This window comes from Tenrec ecaudatus, chromosome 5, assembly GCF_050624435.1.
Source record: "Tenrec ecaudatus isolate mTenEca1 chromosome 5, mTenEca1.hap1, whole genome shotgun sequence".
Lineage (NCBI taxonomy): Eukaryota > Metazoa > Chordata > Mammalia > Afrosoricida > Tenrecidae > Tenrec > Tenrec ecaudatus.
In genome coordinates this window covers 16,375,645-16,383,968 of record NC_134534.1, presented here as the reverse complement: position 1 = coordinate 16,383,968, position 8,324 = coordinate 16,375,645, and the positions used below count along the sequence as shown (strand labels likewise).

General features: G+C 51.0%; 1 non-coding gene across 1 annotated transcript; it reads right to left on the bottom strand.

The window, feature by feature from the left end:
- Positions 1-2,104: 2,104 nt before the first annotated feature.
- On the bottom strand, positions 2,105-2,177 carry TRNAM-CAU (transfer RNA methionine (anticodon CAU)). The gene has a single exon. It is a non-coding gene; the product is annotated as a tRNA-Met (tRNA).
- Positions 2,178-8,324: the final 6,147 nt, after the last annotated feature.

The window sequence follows — 8,324 nt, the reverse complement described above, 5'->3', positions numbered from 1 at the left end:
AGAAATCAGGCTTGGCTAAAATCTCGCCCACGCTTACTCCCCTCCAAGGACGGTTCATCATTCCTTGTGTTTGTTCAACAAGAAAGGTCCCTAAAGACCTCTGCATGTTTGCAAGGAGGCTTCAAAAGGCTCATGGGAAGAGGGAATCTCGGCAGAGAGCTGGTGAATGCCTGCTGGCCCTCACCTGGACCCTCCTCCACATGGAGGGCTTCTGTCCCGTATGAACTCAAACATGCTGAATAAATCATTAAGCTTGGCTAAAGGCCTTTTTACATCGATTATATCCAAGGGTGTGAGCATTGCCTTCCCAAAGTAATTAAACACTGATCATTATTGGCTATAATGTGACTCCAAACATAACACAAACTTCACTGCTGTTGATTCGATTCTGACCCTTTAGGGGTTGGCCTGTATTGCTGCCCCTATCCTGGGGCCATAAATCTTTATATCTTTACAGGAACCTCCAGCAAAAAAGCCCTCATTTTTAATTCCCCTCTGGGGAACAAGAGGGGTTAAACTGCTGACCATGCAGTTAGCAGCCTAACACATAGCCCTCTACACCACCAAGGATCCTTCCTACCTATGTGTAGATAGCTGCTATGGACTTGGCTGGATGGTCATGAACTTGGAGGAAACCCCCCCCCAAAAAAAAAAAACTAACAAGATTAGGAAGTTTGGGGAAAAGATAAATGAAGGAAGCTCCCAAAGTAGTCTCAGCGTGTAAAGATGCTAGTGTTCCACCCAGCCACTCACCACCTACTGCAGAGACGGCTGGCAGTATCAGGTGGACGGAGTCCATTCTGTGAATATGAACGCCAAAAGCAGTCTCCCGCCTTTGAGTCAATTCCCGCTCATAGCAATCCTGTAGGACAGAATAGAGCTGCCCCGTGGGCTTCTGAGGCTCCTAGATCCTTACAGGAACAGGCAGCCCCACCTTTCTCCCCAGCGCTCTGAGTGGCTGGTGGGTTTGAACTTCTGCCCTCCAGGTTAGAAGCGCACTATACCACCAAGTCTGTGGCACCGAGTCTCCCTCATCTCCCAGCCATCTCCGTGCTTGTTCAAGATCCCTATGTGCAAAGTGACCATAGCACCTCGATGGAAAAGAAGAGGTAGCCAGGTCAGCTGCTGGACCTCTAACCAATGCTGCAACCTCACGGGTGCCATTCCCTGAAGGAGCACCCACCCAAACCCTGGAGGCAGGGTAGCCTCCTCACCTCTGGACTTTGTCCATCACTGAAGGAGCGGAGACTGAGCCCACGGGAGTGGACATAAAAGAGCCCTGGCTGTGCCCTGGGCTAGGCATTGCGCTGCAACTGCAAGGTTGGTGCTTCAAACCCACCAGCCTTTCCTCAGGAGAACAATGAGGCTGTTTGCTCCTGGAAAAATTTCCACCCTTGGGAACCCTATCGGGTTGCTTTGAGTCCACATCGACTGGATAGCAGTGAGTCTGGATTATGCGTTTTGGAATAGGCATGCATTCCGGACACGGGCCGGCTGCTCCACGCATTTACAGAAAGTCTTCTTCACTGTCATTGGCTCTCAACAGCCCTTCTGATTGAGGGGTGCCTGTCAGCGGAATCCATGGCACTCCTGCCCATGGAACGAACTAGAATTTGTTTTCCTATAAACTCCATCATGCCAATGCAACGGGTCCTTTTTTGCACACCTTCCAGATGTTCTACAATAAATGGTCGCTCTGACTTTTATATTTATATATATAATATATATTTATTATATATAATATTTAATATATATATTTTTATATATAATCTGAAATGACTGCGATTGCGATTTCGGCCTTCAATGGATGCCAGCTGTGTGCCAGCCCTTCTCCTGCCCCGAGCCGCTGTGAGCACAACCTGGTTAGGTGGGGGCGCAGATACAACAAAGTGGACAGAGGCGTCCATCCAAGTGCTAGTGAGTTTCAGGCCGGAAGACCGGAAGCCACCGCTCAGCCGGGACAAACTGGGAAGTATCATACTACTCAATGTTCCCCGCCCAGATTCTTGCACACTGGGGTCCCACGTCCACAAAGCTTAGAGGAGCAAAGAAATACAGAGAATTTCGGACAGAAGTACAGACGCAGAACGAACAAAAGGCATTGTGCCCCGTGTGAGGGTCGAACTCACGACCTTCAGATTATGAGACTGACGCGCTACCTACTGCGCTAACGAGGCACCTATTGGCACTCTTTGCTCAAATCGTAATGAGGCCAATGCAGCGGACGACGCATGTGCAGAGCGGGCGGCGTTCGGCTGGAACCTGGGAGTCCCGGCTCCGGGCGTCCGGGCCTGGGGCGCCCTGCGGCTTCGCTCGTCGGTCACCCGCGCTGCCCGGGGCACGAAGAGGCACACGGAGAAGGGCGAGTCCTCCTAATTTTTGTATGCTTGGTTAAAAATATTTTTTTAATAATAGAAATTCTTTCATCTGTTGCATAAAATACTCTTCCAACGTGTAGCCAAGGAAAACGGTTCAATGAGACATTTCATTTTTTGAAGTCTTCCAATTAGACTGGTCACACCAAATGCTCAGTGGTACCTGCGGCTGGGAGACAGCACGGATCTACGTATTCGTCGGCCGTTTGCCTCCTTCCTGTCATTATGGTTTGAAAATTTGTGCTTGTGGAGTTGCGTGCCCTTTCCCAAAGTACGGTCACGCTTCGGACCACGTGACTCTTGTGGGAGCTCGCCAAGTTCGACTGTGCTGTGGCTGCGTGCCCGGGACCCCCGGGGCGCCAGGGGTGCGGACGGTGCTGCAGACACCCGCGCACGCACGCGCACTCGCCAGCTCCCTGTCCCGCCTGCGCCCCCAACGCCCAGGTCTGCTTGGTCGTCACTCTTCCCGAGGGACCGCACCTCAAGTCTGGAAGAGCACTTAAATGCGCTCTGGGTTATGGAAGCTTTCTGTTACTGTCACAAATTTAAAACAAGCCGTTCCCTCTGTTACATCTAGGAAATAAATGCACCAGAGATTAAATGAAAATTACATCCCCCCCACCCCAACCCCGATTCGAGAGACAGCTGCAACTCAAATGCTAGGAAGAAGTTTGGGGGCGGGGTTGAGCCTGAGTTGGCGGGGAAGGGGCGATGCAAACGGGTGCACAAGTTGGTGATCAATGTCATTGCTGTGACGCGCCTGTTGGACACGGATGCACATTCTGCTGGGTAGATTTTCCACAGCAAAACCCGATTATTATCTTTTTAAATTACCCTTCCATGTGTCATCTAAAATCAGCCAGGGAAGGGCGCACTGAAGGTTTGTTTATTTCACCGAGTGCAAATTTCACCTTAAAAGTAAAAAGCTAAGCAAAACCTGAGCTCGAACTGGAAACAAGGGCACAGAGGCGTTTGGGGGTCAGAGGTGCGTGTGCACAGGCGACTGCAAGTTTGAAGAGCTGGGTAAGATGGTGGACAGAGAGATGGAAAGACAGGCACCGAGACCTGGAAAAACGGGTGTGTGTAGTGTGAAGCGAGGGGCCACGGTTCTCTCTAAACTTTCAGATTTTCTGCAAAATTTTCATAATAAAATCTTATAGGACGAGGAGTTTTTTCCAACCGAGAATTTGGGAGAGAAGCTGCTTGTTAAGAGGCAGATGGCAGTGAGTGTCAGGTGCAGAACAGGACAGCGCAAACACCTGCCTAGTGTGATGTCAGAGGGCCTCAGGCCTGGGAGCTTAGTGGTAGTTAGGCGCAGGTGCAGGTGATGGAGGGGCTGGATGGGGAGTCAGATTGTCAGGATTCAGACTTCCCCCACCACTCCCAGTCATCCTCAGAGAAGCTTTCTACCCGCCTCTACAATGCTGCTGGGAACCCCAGGACCCCCTAACGCTCAGAGAATCTCACAGGCTCACCCCAGCCCTGAGCTCCCAAGACCAGCTGGAGGTGCAGGTGGGTGGCGGCCAGGGTGGGTAGTGGGGCAGACAGGGAATTTACACACACATAAACACACACACAGAGGAATTTTTTTCTCACTTTAAAAAATGTTTTTTTATTTTATTGGGGCTCTTACAGCTGTTATAACAATCTATCCATACATTAATTGTATCGAGCATATTTGTACATATGTTGTCATCATTTTCTAAACATTTTCTTTCTGTTTGAGCCCTTGGTATCAGCTCTTTTTCCCCTCCTTCCCCCACCCTCCCACCATTGTGGACCCTTGATAAATTATTTATTATTTTTATTTACATATCTTACACTGAACACTGTCTTCTTTCACCCATGTTTCCATTGTTCTCCCCCCTGGGGGAGATTATATGTTAATAATTGGCTCCCCTTTTCTCCCCCTCTACCCCCTCCTTCTCCCTACCCTCTTGGTATCCCTGCTCCCATTTCTGTTCCTGAGGGGTTTACCTGTCCTGGGTTCTGTGTGTTGACAGCTCTTGTCTGTACCAGTGGTATGCTCTGGTCTAACCGGATTTGTAAGATGGAGCTGCGATAGGGGGGTGAGGAAGCCTCAAGGAACCAGATGAAAATCGTGTGTTTCGGCAGTGTGGCGGGGATTCTTATGGGGGCTCTAGGTGCCTGTGGACTGCAGATCTGGGGCATCGCAGCAGTTTCAGGCAGGTCTCTGGCCAAGGAGGCACTGATTGGCATGAGGAGTAATTCACTGGGTGGATTGGAACACCTCCCCAAGGCCCTGTCTCCCACCCGTAGGAAGAGAGCCATTCTTGGGCCTGGGACCCCGCACCATGCAGACTTACCTACCATCACAGTGTACAATAAGGAGTTGTGAAAATAAATCATAAACTTTCTTTTTAAAAGTATTTTAAAAACTCATGCCATTGAGTCAACTCATAGTGACCCTTTGGGACAGGGTAAACTGACTTACCACTGAGAGATTCTGAGACTGTGACTCTTTTATGGGGACTGAAAGCCCAGTTCTTCCTCCTGTGGAGTGGCTGGTGGTTTCAAACCAATGACGTTGTGGTTGGCGGCCCAATACATAATCACCAAGCTACCAACTCCTGCTCTTTTTAATATGTATGTGTGTATATATATATATATATATATACACACACATATATATATACTATATGGATTATATATGTTATTTATAGTTATATTAGCATGGTACATTTGTTACACTTAATGAATCCAGACTGATACATTGCACTACTCATCCGTCAGTTTATCCTACGGTGGTGGCTTGCGACACCCTAGTGTGTTGCTCTGGTGCTGGGAACTATATCCCCAGTATTTCCAGTGCCAGCAGTGTCATTCGTAGTGGGCAATTTCAGCAGAGCTTCCCATCTTGGACCTGGAAAAAAGACCTGGGGACCCGCTGGAAACTACGGATCACAGCAGAATAGTGTCCGAGGCAAGGCTGGAAAATGAGCCTCCTGGTTGGAAAACTCTCAAAATGCACAGTGTATGCAAAAAAAAAAAAAAAGGCGCATGCCCCAAGTGGTGAGTTTGGTGCAGGACTGGGCACAATTTCAGTTCCATGTGCTTGGGACTCCTAACAACAGCACCACAGCCAACCAGGGCCTGGACACTTTGCTGAGGAAGGCCACACCTGGTTCAGATAGCGGCTCCAGCAGCCCACCCCAGGACCACAGCGCATCCCTCTTTCCCACCAGATCCGAAGCCTTCTCTCCTTTCGGAGGCCAGGCGGCTGCCTCGAGGAGGATGAGGAGGGCGGGCCGTGTCTAGATGAGTCCCTACTTACTTTTTCTTCCTTCCTTCCTTCCTTTCCTGAATTGCCTTTATTTATTTATTTATTAATAATTTTATTGGGGGTGCTTACAAATCTTATGACAATCCATCATTCAGTTGTATCAAGCACACTTGTATATGTGTTGCCATCAACATTTCCAAAACATTTTCTTTCACTTCAGCCCTTGATATCAGTTCTTTCCCCCCCCCTCCCTCCCCCACCCCATGTCCGCTCCTTCCCTGGGTGGATTTTACTGGATACCTCTGAATAGTTTTGTTTCTTAATACCTGAACTAAGTGAATGGATTGCCTGTTGGGAAGGTTTATTAATGTACAGATTTCTTTAGAAGGAAGCCGGCGGTGAGAGATCAAAGGAGAGGGATTAAGGGAGAGGGGGTGGGGAAGAGAGAATGGGGAGAAGGGAGGAGAAAAGGGAAGGGGGAGAGGAAGCGGGCAGCCCACCCCACAGTCCTCCCCCCTCCCCCTCAGAGGTGGCCAGCGCCTTCCCGCCTAGCTGGCACCGCCCTTCAGGGTGCGTGTCCTCCCGCCGCATCTGGTTCGTTGGGGCGCGGGACGGCGGGGGAGGCCCTGCTCTGGCGTCTCCTTCTGTCCGATCATGCCGCAGGCCCTGGGGTATCAGTGAGTGGGCTCCGGTCAGACCATCTCAGGGACTGCGCCTGTTTATGCCCAGTAGACAGAACATGGAAGGGCCAGGAAAGGGTTTGCACGCGAAATGAGTCATTTAAAAATATTTCTGCCACCGATTGTCAAAGACGTTTTCCGACCAGGCCGGTAAACAGAAACACGCAGGTCAATCTACTGTCCGACAGAGGCCCGTGACCCTGCCACGTCTGCAGACATCTGGGCAGGATCCAGGTCCCCACACTGGGATCCAGGGGCACCTCAGAAGCCAGGGTGGCCATCGCCTTCTGAAAAATCAGCCGGGGTCCAATTGTGCCCTGACACACATGGGTCTGTGTCTACATGTCAGAGAAGGCACTCAGACCCAACGCCTAAGTGAGCTCTTGATGCTTTCAGGTGCTCCACGAGTCTCTCCCGTCCCAGAATGCACCAGAGCAGTAAGCTCTGCAGGCTAGGAGGTGTGGCTGTCTCTCACAGGTGAGGGAAGGCCTAGGAAAGGGGCAGGGCCTGGCCTCTACAGCTCTCTTTCCCCAGCTGACCAAGTTTAGAAAAGTCCCCCGGGACCTCTTCCCTTCCTCCTGGGAGTCTTGTGGCCTAGGTTAAAGACCTGAGGAGGCCGCCTTACCTCCCCAGCTGGCATTTGATGGGGCTCTGGAGGGACCTGGGAGCCCTGGTGGCACAGGGATTACACCTTGGGCTGCTATCCTCAAGGTCAGTATTTCGAAACCACCAGCCACTCCAAGGCATAAAGATGGGGCTTTCTACTCCAGAAAAGACTTACTGTCTTGGAAACTCACACGGGCAGTTCTGTCCTGTCCTAGAAGGTAGCTATGAATTAGCATGGACTTGATGGCAGTGAGTTTGGGTTTTTTTCTGAAGGGACCTGGCAGGTGGCAGGTGTGTGTGTGCAGGTGAGCAGGATGACTAAACATGCTGAGTGTTACTCCTCTCTCAGGGCACTGGGCTACTGGGACACCCAGGCCAGGCCCCAGGCCCAGGGGTAGGGAACCCTATTCCGGGAGGTGGCTGCAGAGATTCAGAGAGCCCAGCAGAGACAATCTACAAGAATGCCAGGACCTTACACCTGGTTAACTGACCACCCCCCACCCACCCACACACACACAGGTGTAAGGTCCTGGTTAACTGTCAACCATGGAGAAGCAAGGAGTCACCCTAAATTAGGGCCACTGATGCCCAGAAGTGTCCTGCTGCCACACCAGATTTTGTGTGTGTGTGTGGGGGGGGGGGTCAGGCAGAGAGAGGGGAGCTTGTTCAGAAGACCCTGGTTTTGCCAAATTTCTACAAATAGTTTGTGCTCCTTTAAAATTTCATAAATACATGCTGTGTTTTCAATAGTGCTGCTCGACAGACAGACCACCCAAGCCCAAAGACTGACACAATAGATGTCCGTGGACTTGCTCGAGTCTGTGGGTCAGCTGGGCTCAGCTCTGGCCTGAAGTTGACCTTGAGATGGCTTTTCATGGCTCCCCATTCTTGGACTTGTCAGTCCCTGGACCGAAGTTTCTCCTGGGGTGGGGGTAGGGGTACATCTCAGCAGCCTGAGACCACATCACGCCGCACCATGCTATACCCATACTCTTGTGGCCTCTGGGAGGCATGTACCCACCAATAGTCCATTGGCCAAAGCAAGTCACAAGTTCAACCTCAGTGGGTTGGAAAACACACTGGGTGCACAGTGGGAGAGGCTGCCAAGCCCTGGGCGACAGAGGGAGAGAACTGAACAATCACCCATTCTCCACTCCCTAGTTTTGCTCCCTGCCCGGGCGGGAGCCACAGATGCAACCGCTGGGGTTTATCTCTATGACTTACTCTTTCCACTTCACAGGAAGCTTAGACCTCTCTACCTGTCAGGACACATCATTCGGTGTCACTTCTCGTCGCTGTGACAAACTGATCCAGAGGGCGGACTTCCTATTGATGGGCCTCCTGCGCTTGGCTGCTCACCCAAAAGGCGGGAGACCTCAGAAGAAAGGCCTGGAGATCTCTTTCTGAAAAGCAGCCACA